Below are 14,625 nucleotides of genomic sequence, written 5' to 3'. Positions count from 1 at the left end.
GTTCTTTTTCTACATTAGTTCACAATCAAAAGCACAAGATAAAATTATACTGTATTTACACGCCTGCACTGTATAAGAGACGAATGACCATTTCATTAATATGTTTTAGAACATAGAACATAGAACAGTACAGCACAGAACAGGCCCTTCAGCCCACAATGTTGTGCCGACCATTGATCTTCATGTATGCACCCTCAAATTTCTGTGACCATATACATGTCCAGCAGTCTCTTAAATGACCCCAATGACCTTGCTTCCACAACTGCTGCTGGCAACGCATTCCATGCTCTCACAACTCTCTGCGTAAAGAACCTGCCTCTGACATCCCCTCTATACTTTCCACCAACCAGCTTAAAACTATGACCCCTCGTGCTAGCCATTTCCGCCCTGGGAAATAGTCTCTTGCTATCAACTCTATCTATGCCTCTCATTATCTTGTATACCTCAATTAGGTCCCCTCTCCTCCTCCTTTTCTCCAATGAAAAGAGACCGAGCTCAGTCAACCTCTCTTCATAAGATAAGCCCTCCAGTCCAGGCAGCATCCTAGTAAACCTCCTCTGAACCCTCTCCAAAGCATCCACATCTTACCTATAATAGGGCGCCCAGAACTGGACGCAGTATTCCAAGTGCGGTCTAACCAAAGTTTTATAGAGCTGCAACAAGATCTCACGACTCTTAAACTCAATCCCCCTGTTAATGAAAGCCAAAACACCATATGCTTTCTTAACAACCCTGTCCACTTGGGTGGCCATTTTAAGGGATCTATGTATCTGCACACCAAGATCCCTCTGTTCCTCCACGCTGCCAAGAATCCTATCCTTAATCCTGTACTCAGCTTTCAAATTCGACCTTCCAAAATGCATCACCTCGCATTTATCCAGGTTGAACTCCATCTGCCACCTCTCAGCCCATCTCTGCATCCTGTCAATGTCCCGCTGCAGCCTACAACAGCCCTCTACACTGTCAACGACACCCCCGACCTTTGTGTCGTCTGCAAACTTGCTGACCCATCCTTCAATTCCCTCGTCCAAGTCATTAATAAAAATTACAAACAGTAGAGGCCCAAGGACAGAGCCCTGTGGAACTCCACTCACCACTGACTTCCAGGCAGAATATTTTCCTTCTACTACCACTCGCTGTCTTCTGTTGGCCAGCCAATTCTGTATCCAAGCAGCTAAGTTCCCCTGTATCCCATTCCTCCTGACCTTCTGAATGAGCCTACCATGGGGAACCTTATCAAATGCCTTACTGAAGTCCATATACACCACATCCACAGCTCGACCCTCATCAACCTTTCTAGTCACATCCTCAAAAAACTCGATAAGGTTTGTAAGGCATGACCTACCCCTCACAAAGCCGTGTTGACTGTATTTGATCAAGCCATGCTCTTCCAGATGGTCATAAATCTTATCCCTCAGAATCCTTTCTAACACCTTGCAGACGACAGACGTGAGACTTACCGGTCTATAATCGCCGGGGATTTCCCTATTTCCTTTCTTGAAGAGAGGAATTACATTTGCCTCTCTCCAGTCCTCAGGTACGACTCCAGTGGAGAGCGAGGATGCAAAGATCTTCGCAAGTGGCGAAGCAATTGCATTTCTCGCTTCCCAAAGCAGCCGAGGACAAATCTGATCCGGGCCTGGCGACTTGTCAATCTTAATGTTTGACAAAATTTTCAGCACATCACAAGGCGACATAAAAATGACAAAATATGAGACATACGTTCAAGTCTTCCTTCTCCTACCCTCCCTATACAGCCTGTACATTATTTCAGCATTGCTCAAATCTAACTTATACCATAATTTTACACTCCAGGATAATGCACTTGCAATCACAGTTTCAGAATTATGAATAATCTTGAAATGATATACTCCATCTGAATAGTCTTACATTTTGAGATTTAAATGGTTCAATAAATGCCAGTGGATTATAGTTTTTCAGACTTCTGTTTCTTTCTTGAGGTGATGGGCATAGACTTCAAAATGCTGAAGAGCCAATAATCTCAAAATCATCTTTTCTGAAATTAAGGACTTCTAATTGATCTAATTTCTTCATGAAACCTCACTAGCTTATCTATTCCTCACTCATCACGCTGTAACAAGATTGCACCTACCCCAAGTCACTAGCAAAAATTGTCATTTTAAGAAGTCCAGGAAAATCAGAGGCAGCAATTCTGGTTCAGCTAACCTAGAAGGTTTAATTCATAAGTTTGCAGACGGCATGAACATTGATGGTGTTGTTAATAGTGAGGAGGATAGTCTCAGGCTGAGATTGATCAGCTGGTAAATTGGGCTTAGCAATGGCCAATTGATAAGCGCAAGGTGAGGCATTTTGAGAGGTCTAATAAGGGAAAAAAGTACATAATGAATGGTAGGTGCCTAGGGAGCACTGAAAAACAAAGGGATTTGGTGCACAAGTCCATAGATCCTTGAAGGCATCAGCACAGGTAGACAGGATGGTGAAAAAAGCATGAAGGATGTTTGACTTCATTAGCTGGGCTGTAAAATATAGATGTAAAAAAAGTCTTCTTCCAACTTCACAAGACATTGCTTAGGCCACAGATGGAATACTGGGTGCAGTTCTAGTTGCCACACAATTAGAAGGATCTGATTGCACTGCAGAGAGTGCAGAAGAGATTCACCAGGATGTTGCCTAGAAAGAAAGGTCTCCGTTATGAGGAAAGACTGGATAGGCCAGGATGGTTTTCCTTAGAGCAGGGAAGGCTGAGGGTAGGTGTGACTGAGGATTAGAAAATTATGAAAGGCGCAGACAGGTTAAATTGTGAGAATCTTTTCCCCGTGGTAAATATGTCCAAAACTGGTGGGCACAAGTTTACAGTGTGGAATAAATGGTTTATAAGAGATCTGAGGAAATGTTCTCCACCCGGAGGATGGTAGAAACAGGAATATGCTATCTGAAATGGTAGTGGAGGCATGTACTCTTGCAACATTTAAGAAGCATCTGGATAGATACATAAAATGCCAAGTGCAGGTAAATAGGATCCGTGCAATTCGGTGTTTGTTGGTTGGCATAGACATAGTGGGCCAAAGGACCTGTTTCTATGTATGACTCTATGATTAGGATTCTCAATGGCTGTCTGATATTCTTCTGACCATACCACTTTGCTTATTTCCTTAACAATTTTGATAAAAGTACAGCTATTGTGCTGCAATTGCACACAAATTTCAATTATATCCATAAATTCCTAAAAATCTAATTATTTCTAATTTAGTTTTAGGAACAGGGCTTTTACTATTAGAGCTTTTACTTTTACTGTTCTTGGCAATACCTGTCCTTGTCCTACGATATATCCAAGTTAAGCTACTCTTGCCTCTACAAATTCACTCTTGACTAAATCTAATTCTATGTCATCCAACTGTAACTGCTTACACAGATCTTCCACTTGTCTCACATGCACTTTCCATGTCTAACTATATATTTCAACATTACCCAAATAAACTACACAAGCACAGACTTCAGCTATGACTTGACCCATGAGCCTTTGGAAGGTACTTCAGGCATTATTAAATCCAAATGACATAACCAAACATTGGTATAACTATTTGGTTTGACAACAGCAGTGTTTTTAAACCCTTGATGTTAATGGCACCTGCCAGTACCCGTCAATAAATCGATCTTAGAAAAGAATAAGGCACTGCCAACCCTATCAGTACAGTCTTCTAACTATGGAATTGGGTCTGAAGCTTTTTTTCTTATCAATGCATTCACCTTTCTGTATTCTACAAGGAATCTAGTTACTTCATCTGCTTTAGTAATTAACTGTACTGTTGAACTCCAGCTGCTTTGACAACATTCAATCAAATGATTTTCCAGATTGTTCTGAACATCTGTCTCCACCTGATCTTGATTTTTTCCAGATTCAACTGATAAGGAACAAAAACAGGAACTGCTGGAGAAACTTAGCAAGTCTGACAGCATTTGTGAAGAGAAAACAAAGCGACGGTTACTAGGCCAGTGACCCTTTGTCTGTACTGAAGGCAGCTGAGGAGAGGTAGTATTTTTGCTCCTGATAAGAGTGGGGTGGGGGAACGGGTGGTGGAAAAAAGTGAGATGGAGGCAGTGACCAGAAAAAGAGAGAGAGAAAAAGAATAAGGGAAGCAGACAATTGGGTTACTGATAGTAAGCCAGGGAAAAGTAAATGCTGGAATGGAAAGGCCTATTCCCTCAAGGTCAGCTGCATTCTCTTATTTTCCACTGTCTCCTTTTTGTCTTTTTACTTTTTCTTCATCATTTCTTCATTTTCCTGACGTCATGGGGAAGCAGGAGTGGTGACTGTGGTGGGGACTCCTGGCTTTTTTGGAACGATGCATAAACTCCTGGAATTGGCAGCGAGATGTTGGCTACAGCAATGGCAGAGTGGAAACTCCTGGTTGCAGTAGGCCCAGAGTGGGGACATGGGAGCGGCCTTGCATAAGTCCTGGAGCCATTTTTGGGAACCCGGCTGATGAAGATGAACTCCATTTAAGTACATTCTTTTAGAGTCATAGGGTCACAGAGATATACAGCATGGAAACAGACCCTTCGGTCCAATTTATCAACGCCTACCAGATATTTTAAATAAACTTAGTCCATTTGCCAGCATTTGGTACAGAGCATTCAGCATTGGAGAATGGAAGGTTAGCAGAGATGGTGAATACCTGATGGGAGATGGGGTGGGGAGGATATTGGGGTTTGGGGGAGGGGATAGAGCCAGAGGGAAGGGGAGGAGAGGTAAGTTCCAGAGGGCCATGGGTGTTTTTGAGTTGTTGCATCTTGATGCAACTTGATGCCTGAAAGGAAAATAAAAAGTTTCTTGTTAGCCTAACCAATATCCTGCACAGCCCCAACATGACCTCCCAACCCCTATATTTAATGCACTGACCAAACATCTTCTTCATTATCCTGTCTGCCTGTGATTCCACTTTCAAAGAACTATGAACCTGCACTCCAAGGTCTCTTTGTTCAGAAACACTCCCCAGGACCTTACCTATAAGTGTATAAATCCTGCCCTGATTTGCCTTTCCAAAATACAGGTCCTCACATTTATGTAAATTAAGCTCCATCTTCCACTCCTCGGCCATTGCCCCATCCGATCAAGATTCCATTCTTCTCTGGGTAACCTTCTACGCTGTCCACTACACCTTTGTACTTCAAAATGGCACCAGACTGTGGTAATAGAACACTTTTCACCGTCTCTCCCTGGATATATGTGACAACAAATCATTCATTCAAACAGTTATATCAAAAAAGGCAGGGGAGGAATCGGAAATGAATGAGGTGAAGACGAGAGAGGGATAGAAATTGGAAGCAAAATTGATAAATTACTTCAATTCCAGATGAGAGAGGGAAGCAGCACCAATGATGTCATTTGATGTATCAGGGTAAGACTAGTTCGGTGGACCTGATTAGGACTGGAACAAGAAATGTTCCATGTACTTTACAAAGAGATAGGCATAACTAGAGCCAGTGTGGGCCCTTAGCCATATCTTTGACCTGAAGAAAGTTAAAGGAGAAGTTGTTCAAAGTGAGGATGAGCTCAGCCAGGTGGAGGAGGATGGTGGTGGATGGGAACAGTTCAGGCCTTCTTTCAAGAAACTTAGAAAGAAATAACGTTTTAACTTTTCTGTTTACCATGGTGGTTAATTACTAAACATATCTGTACAAAGCTGCAAATGATTTACAACAAATATTTCTTTTACACATGAGAAAAGGTATATATGTGAATATGCAGATTAATTTGAAAATATCTTGACATAGACAGCAAAAACATATTCAACGTTTTTCTGCGCAATGTCATTTTCGATACTGAGTCCCAGAGAAAGATCACCCCAATGTTAATCTTTTAATTCCTTATTTAACTGACTATTTTCAGTTTTCCTCCTTGTGTGGTTTTAAGGTTCTTTTCAGTTCTGATGGCCTGAAGCTCCATTCAGGTTTATATCTCTTTTCAGTTCTGACAGCACAAAAAGCTATCTATAATTTCTTACAATGTGAAAACCTCACAGACTAACCTGTCCTTCCGCTAGGGGGAAGCTGTTCCCCTGAACTGAAAACTGTATCATTCTGCTCTTCTAATAGCATGAAGCTAAAACCTGATTCTTGTGAAATGAACTTGAATAAAATATTATTATTTTCTGGCCATTTCTTTATCTATAAGTTGTAAATTCAATAGTGCAAACACTTCATCAACTAACATCACAGGTATCTGGTATTTACTGAGTCATGTGCTTTCCTTGAAATTAGGTCACTCTTCTAAATGGTTTTCTGACTTTTTAGAAACATTTTACTTGCACAGAATCAAAACAAAACAAACACGTGTGCCTCTATTTTTAAAATGGAAATATCCAAGTGATGGTTTTATATATTACACAACTTTATCACTGTGGACAAATCTTTCATCTCATATAACTGAGACCATAAGGGGAAAAGTCACTGAAACACTCTATAACTCTCATATACTAAGAAGGGATGAATTCAGTATTGTAATAGTTTGAATTCAAATGCTGTATACGAGTTCACTTAAAGCTGTCATGCTGAACAACACCAATAGATGGATCTGTAAAAAGAAGTAGGCAAAGCACAAGCAATAGTCTTTTTCTAAAAAAAATCTATGTTTGGCTCATGCAATATTAATCTATGATCTATCTCAAGCTGATCGCATATCCCAAGAACCCTACACTGGTCAAAAGCTTCATAGCATGATGCCACATATGAAGTGCCTTAAGTTATAATATAAATGCAAGTTATTGCTATAGTACACAAGTCAAATTCATAAGCATTGTGCATCTACACACACCAAATGGACTCTAAGGTTCAGGAAGGCTGCTCACTACCACCTTCTCAAGGACAGTTAGAGATAAGTAATAAATGCTGGGCCAGATAACAAAGCGCATATCTCCTGCATGAATTAAGAAAATATATAAAAGTGCAATCTGAAAGGTTAGTGGAAGAAGAATATAAGAATGTAGTCTTTTTGCTTGGAGGGTTATCATGTGGATGTGATGAAATTGTGCTCAGTCTTACAAAGCCTTGGTCAGACTCCATCTGGAGTAGTGCAGCAAATTTAGGGTAGCATGTCTCAGGGTGAATACTTTGGAACAGAAAGATTACAAACCATATTCACAAGAAAAATGCTGCACGGGGCTAAACTGGTTGAATAGTGAAGGCATATTTACATTAACCTGTTTTATTTTCCCTTGAGCTAAGATTGATGTGTAATTCAATAAGGGTGTTAAAAATGATAACGACATTTTATAGCATTTGGACAGAGAAGTTATTTCCTCTTCTGGGGAGCCAGATGAAGGAGGCAGAATATTTAAGACGGAGTTGGAGCATTGATGGGAAATCAGGAAGAAACATTTCTACAAAAAACTCATGGGAATTTGACACTCAATGTCACTGCTATACTGTTCCTTCCAATTTTATATTTCTGAGCATTTTGCTCTACTTTTCAAGTCTCTGGTGTGCTCCAAATGAGAGACCAGCATCTATTATACAATATTTTGCAGTATCAGACTTCTTGTTCTCAAGTTAAAACTTCTATAATATGTAAATTAACATGTATGACCAGTACTTGGCATAAAGCAAAAGATTCCCAGCCAAGAAAAATAACTGCTGGCTCTTACTGATTTATGCCAGTGATTATGAATACATATCTTTATGTGAACACGCACACAGAAAACAAAATGAAATCACCCAAAGTAGTTTGGATTGCCCATGTGCTTCACTTGCTAGAACAAGTAATTTGTCACTAAAGTACTCCAGGAGGAAAAACAATAAAACTGGCAAATCAATCATGCTGGTCTGACTCGTTATGAATACATCAAAAGGAAGGCCCAGTGCGACCAGTTCATTTTCAGCTTTTGTTTTTGTTTGAAAAATTGCTTTTTCCCTCTGGGACAGCTCACCAACATATAATTTCAATATTATTTGGTACTAATAATCATTCCCATAAATAGAACATACGTAATCTATATTTCAGAGTTCATCTTTTCTGCCAAAAATCTAGTTGTGATAGCATGATAGGATTGTAATAGTGAAACATTAGTCCATATATCAGATACTGGAGTACAGAATGTGCCTTGTGAATTTACTTTTTATGAAATGGAAAGCTTGTGGAAAAAAATGAGTGAAAGTGCATCTTCAGGACTCTAATTGGTTTATTAAGATAAAATGTCCAACTTTGAAAGCAAGAATGTACATTTCCTACCTTCGGTAATGAAAAATAAAAACTCTTGGTAGATACCAACTATTTTCTCTTTGAACTTGAGCTGACATTCATTAGCTTAATCAAAAAGAGAACCTTCACAGCTGGCTAAATGTCAAATCACTGGTCCGGGAGAGGGTAAGACCGCCCTTAGAATAATGTGGAGAGTTAACAAAGAAAAGTTATTTCCCTGTTAGAATTATTGAGTCCCTACAATGTAGAAGTAGGCCATTCAGCCCATTGAGTCCACACTGCCCCTCCAAATAACATCCCACCCTATCCCAGTAACACCACATTTACCATGGCTAATCCACCTGGCCTGCACACCCTTGTACACTATGGGCAATATAGCATGGCGAATCCACCTAACCTGCATACCTTTGGACTGTGGGAAGCAACCTGAGCACTTGGAGGACACCCGTATAGACATGGGGCGAATGTGCAAACTCCACGCAGACAGTTGCCTGAAGCTGGAAGAAAACCTGAGTCCTTGGCACTATGAACCACTATGCCACCCCTATTACTGAATAAAAACAAAAGTTTCTTGCTGATATTAGTATCGGCAATGATATTTCACCTCATGCATTTTGGAGACTTCCCATTGTTTAGTCAGTTATAAAAGTTAGAAGGAACAACATTTCCATGTCTACAATTGACCTATCCCGCTAAAAATCTGGCATTGTAATACTGGTATTCTTGCAACAGCATAATTTTCTGGGACTTTTGACCAGCTTCTTTGAATTATTACTGGAAACGTGTAAAATTGATTGCACGAGTATGGCCTCGTTCAAAACAAAAATTCCATGCATTTTCTTGCTGCCTGCATTATATTTTTAAATAATGGCGCAATTAAGCTCAGTGATTGCAATGCTTAGTCCCAGAAACAACGAAGAGCAATAAAGGCAGAACCGTTATATGTTTCAAAACTAAAATTAACTCAAATTTTAACACTGAGGGAGAACACTGCGGATGCTGAAAATTTGAAATAAAAATGAAAATGCCGGATGCATTGAGTAGGTCTGGTAGCACATATCATAAGAAAACAGATTTATTAGTTTAGCCTTTACAGCTTCTTGTAGGGTAAGGGAGGTGGAATGAAATATGCATGGTCTGCTTACATTTCCTGTCATTTCAACACATTGAATCAAGCATTTAGAATTTGAACAAAGAAAGTCTATAACAAGCAAACACTGCCATCTTTAATAGCAGACTCTGCTGCTACTTGCAGCTATAGGCCATTTTGCTGGCTTTTTCATTTGCCGTTGGATCACATAACTTTACCTAGCATAATTCACTCCTAACTTGTTTCCATGTAACTAGTGAAAAATGGAGTGGGCAAAGAAAAATTGTGGCTGATTGATTTTTTTTTTAACAAGCACAAGGAGTTGTTCATTTCTTTTCAAATGGGCAGGCAGGGTTCCAATTTCGGCACCCGCTCACCTCCTATGTGACAATAAAGCTAATTCAATTCAATTCCCATATGATTGCAAATTGGCAGCACCAAGTTATTTGCCTGCCTAAGTTACTGCTGGGTCTGCTAAGAATTTCTAAAATTTCCTGTTCTTATTGATGGAAAATTCAATTTGTTACATTACTTTTCGGTTTGTAAAGGATCCCTTGATCAGATAGGGCACAGATGTACCTATCCTGAATGTGGTGTCGAATGATTTCCTGTCTCTATTAGATACTCCACAAGGACAAGGACTCATTCCTTGGATTGAGTGCCTGTATTTAAGAGTCCGATTGTACCGTGTACATTAACTTTTTAGCTTCCCCCAATTCATCAGATGAGATTCAGTGGCTGTGCCATTCTTTGTCCAATCTGCCTTGACCGTCTAAGCTCCCTGGACAGTCAAATAGCTGAAATAATTTCACTCATAACTCGCCATGGCTCTTTAAGCATCAGCTGTGTTAAAAGACGATCCACTATCTGCTTGAAATCGCTCAAGTCGATGCTTCTGTTCAAATGTGAGAAGCCTATGACTTTTCTTCATACTTGAATTGATTCCTGCAGCTAACTAGTTTGGAAAATCTAAATATTGTCTGCTTTTCCTAGTCCAGGCTTCATCAAGCAGCATAGCCTTCAGTGCTGATTGTTGATGAGAACAGAATCTCTCTAACCAGTTCTCATACCAGTTGCTGCCCTCTGCATTTACAAAGTCTCAAATATTAGTAACTCTTCCCTTCTCATAGTGGTGATCCTGTACCTATCGTGGATGGTTTATAGTGAAGAAATACCACATATGCATCATTTATTGCATTCAAGTACAGATAATAAGAGATCTTTTCTAATTCTATTACCATCATATAAGGATCTTGTATGGCCTTATGGACTGTGCCACAAAAATAGGAGGATGTTGGCCGTGTGACAGACCTGTTTTTCAAATATCTAATTTACTTTCTTAGAAATAGTTCCTTACGGCGTAGATGTTGCTGACAAAGCACAAAGTGGTAATGAATCTTGATGTTAAAATATTCCAGTCCAAATTGTTAAAGTGCTTCCAAAGTGTTTTTAGGTAAGGAGTTCTAAAAGTTCAATTCAGCAACAATGAAGAAATAGCTATATATAAAATCAGGATGTTGGGCGACCTGGAGGCAAGGTGTTCCCAGGATCTGCCATCATTGTTCTTCAAGTGGTGCTGTCATGAGATTGAGAGCTGCTGCATATGCCCACATGATCACATTCAGATAAAAAGTACTACAGCTATGGTGGGCTGATTGTAGAGAGTAGATTTTTAAGCAAGTCAATCAAATGGACTATTTGGATCCAAATAATGTTGAACTATTTGAGTATTATTGCAGCTGACCATCTAGGTAAGTGGAGAGTATTTCATCATAGTCCTGACTTTGCTTTGTAATTAGTGGGAATGCTATGAGGAATCAGGAAGCGTCACACTTCCACAAGATTTTAATGACAGTTCCACAGAATTTCTAGTCACTGGTGACACCTCCAATTTTAAATATAGGTCTTATTGTTGGTTGAGCCAATGGATGCCCAGGGGGTGTGGTTGTGCCCTGTTTTATTAGAAATGTTGATTGCTTGACACTTGTGCAAAACAAGCATGACCTGCTACTTAATGGCCAAAGATTGTTGTTGTTCAGGTGTTGATTATTTTTGCCAATTAAATCCTCTTAACTCAGGAATTATGAATGGAACTGAACACTGCAAGGTCAGGAAAGAGCCCTATTGTTGCCCTTTTGATGTCAGGGAAAGGCACACGAGAAACTAAAGATGAGTGAGCCTAAAATATTGCCTTGTGAATTCTTAAATTAATGACCAAAGGCTGAGGTGATCAGTCTGTAACACCCACAATCATCTTCGTCTATGAGCGGGTATAAATCAGTGATAGAATAGTTCAATTGACCTCCTCTTTATGTGTTAGTTTGCTGATGGTAGTAAGGTCATAAAGTGATTGGTGGAGGCGGCAGTGTAGCTAAACTTGAATGATAGATGGACTCCAAGGTTTAAACCTTGAGAAGAGGTTAAACCAAACAAGGGTTGCATCCCATGAAATTCAGAAGGTTAAGGGATAATTTTATTGCAGTTATCAAGCTAATAAGAGGACCATACAGGCAGATTGGGAGAAATTATTTCTATTAGTTTTAAAGTTGAGGACCAGGGAAAATAGAGTAAAAATTTAAGTCAGTCCTTTCCTTTTGAGTGAAATTAAGGAAAGTTCTTGCAAAGAACATTAGAAGTTTGGAGCTATTTTCTGCAAGCAACAACAACTACCAGAGCAATTATTAATTTTGATACTGAGATTGACTGAGCTTTGATAGTTTTAAGGGATTATAGGACAAAGGCCCAATGTTCTTTGTTAGGAAATTAGGATAGCAATCAGCCATAATCTCATTTAATGGTGGAAGAGCCTGAATGATCTTTTCTATTCCTGTGTTTGCCTAACTGACTGAAATTTTATGTCCTGATCAAGCAAATTTACACCTTAGAATCTTGAGCTCTTGTGATGCAGTGGTAGTGTTCCACTTCTGAGCCAGAAGACCCGGATCGAAATCCCACCTGCTCTAGAGGTGTAATAAAACATTTAAGCAGGTTGATTTGAAAATGCCTTTACCATGGAATGTGATGTATAATATGGTTCCAGAAATAGTGTTCTGCATGTACTTAGTGTGTAGGTTGAACCCCAGAGATGCAGAGATTTTTCAGAGCTTCAAAGATCAACTTATATATCAGGTTGTTTTTGACCAGCACAGACATGATGGGCTGAAGGACCTGTTTCCGTGCTGTGACCTGTAATGGTAACATCGATGGTTTTATCTCATCTGGGAAATCTACCCTTCAGGAAATCTACCCATAATGTTGCTCAGATGGAGCAGGTGACAGCCTCTATTTTCTCAGGAACTCCACAACAAACTAAGTTATCTAGAAGATCTAATCAACTGCCTGAATAATTCTGAACCTTGGTTTAGCATCATTTTGGATGTTCCTGCATTTACACCAAATCCAAGGAACATAAGAAGGCTCTGTGGTGGTGTTTTAAATCAATTGATTTTGTGCATTCTGGGATCAAATGAGAAAGTGCCTCAGATATCATGGTGCACTTTCACATCAATATAATGTGCCATTCTTTAAGTAGGCTTTAAATCAACTCAGAAGTGCATATAAAACTGCAACCAGTGTCTGGATTTGATGTTCTAAGAATGATTAATCACGGGTAATAACCATGGCTTGAATTTTAAGTCTTGTGTGTTTTGGGGCTCAGTTGACAACCAATTTCAGTAATCTGCAGGGCCAGAAGAGAGTACAAAACAGGATGGTCACTACAATGCATGCTGAGAATAACATGGTTGGACTTATATGGTTGAATACTTAAACATCAAAATTGAAAGGTTTGGGTTGAATTTTCCTGTTTGTAATTAAAGTGTGAGATTCATGGTCCCTGGTCCACCAAGGTTCAGAGCAACCTTTCTCACACATACCTCGCTCATTCACTGCATTAATAATGCAACTAGGATCTTGGGTGACTTTTTTTGGGGGGAATTGAACAGTGAGAGAAGCAGAAGTGCTCACCACTGCTGGAGCCATCCATGTACACATGACAGTAGAACCATATTTAAAACCCAGCTGTAACTACTTCAGACAGTGCAAGTAAGGAAACGTCTCACACTGTTGTGCTTGACTGTTAGTGATTGAACATATAGCCCAGAGGAAAGGAGAACTCTCCTCCTGTTTTTTTTTTGCATGCAGGCACCTGAAGTTGTTGGTGAGTAGAGTGGTGGAGAGGTGGGCTGTCCTTTTTCCAGTTGAATGTCTCAGCTGATTGTGTCTGATGGTGTGACTTCCTATGTTCTGAGTGAAAAGGAACACCTAGCAGTTCAGGAAGAAAATCAATGATTTCTGCGCTCTGTAATGATCATTTCCACTGTCTTCTCCCTGCTACCTACGACCAACGACCACCCTAACTCCACCAGTGCTCAAATATCTTACCAAGGCTCATGGAATACCACTGTAAGAGTTGTCTGCATCATGTCCATTTAATGGCTCTCAATCATTGCTTCCTTCTAAAATTCTAACCTTTCCTAGCCTCTGCACTTCCTACACACTCACTGGGGATATATACCATCTCTGCAGTTCATTAATCGCCACAAATTGCTCTCCCATCATATTCAATCCCTTCCTTTGTCTTATTACAGGAAAGGTTGGCCAATTCCCCAGACTGACATCTCAGCAGCACCGTGGTAACCTATCAGTAATCCTTGGCTTGCTTGCAATTGAGCTTTAGGACTGACCATGACTCAATCCTTTGACTGCATGGACATGGATCCCAGATGCTGGTAAGACCATGCCTGACTCACCATGGCCAACCCTCTGCAATAGAATTGGTCAGCCACTTGAATAACTGTGGAGGTACCTCTTGACTGACACTAACGGATTGCTGCCCCTTGACTTTCACACATCATTGGCATATTCTGCAGGTCTGGCACAGACTTGGCCTGGTGCTGTACAGCAGCATATTGGTTCAGTGCTGTCTTACAACGACAAGGGCCTAGGTTCAATTTCAACCTTGGGCAACTGTCTGTGTGCAGTTTGTATGTTCTCCCTATGCCAGTATGGGTTTCCTCTCACAGTCCAAAGATACACAGATTTAGCGGGTTGGCGATGCTAAATTGCCCACTGTGACCAAGGGATGTGCAGGCTAGGTGGATTAGGCATGAGAAGTGCAGAATTACAGGGATAGGATAAGAGGGGTGGGTCTGGATGGAATACACTGGAGGGATTCTATGCATGTGTGCAACATGTTCACCTCCTATTTGACTGATAAATTGACTATTCAGTGTTCCCCAAAGTAGTGATTCTCCTTCATTGTCAAAAGACAATGGAAGCTACAAAGCCTAGGTAGGGTGTAGGTCAGGGCTGATGTCAGTGAGCGTGAACTAAAAAACCAAATTGAAATGTGCAG

This window comes from Stegostoma tigrinum, chromosome 6 (genome assembly GCF_030684315.1).
Source record: "Stegostoma tigrinum isolate sSteTig4 chromosome 6, sSteTig4.hap1, whole genome shotgun sequence".
Taxonomy (NCBI): Eukaryota; Metazoa; Chordata; class Chondrichthyes; order Orectolobiformes; family Stegostomatidae; genus Stegostoma; species Stegostoma tigrinum.
The sequence above is the reverse complement of the archived record's forward strand: the minus strand, read 5'-3'. Positions refer to the sequence as shown.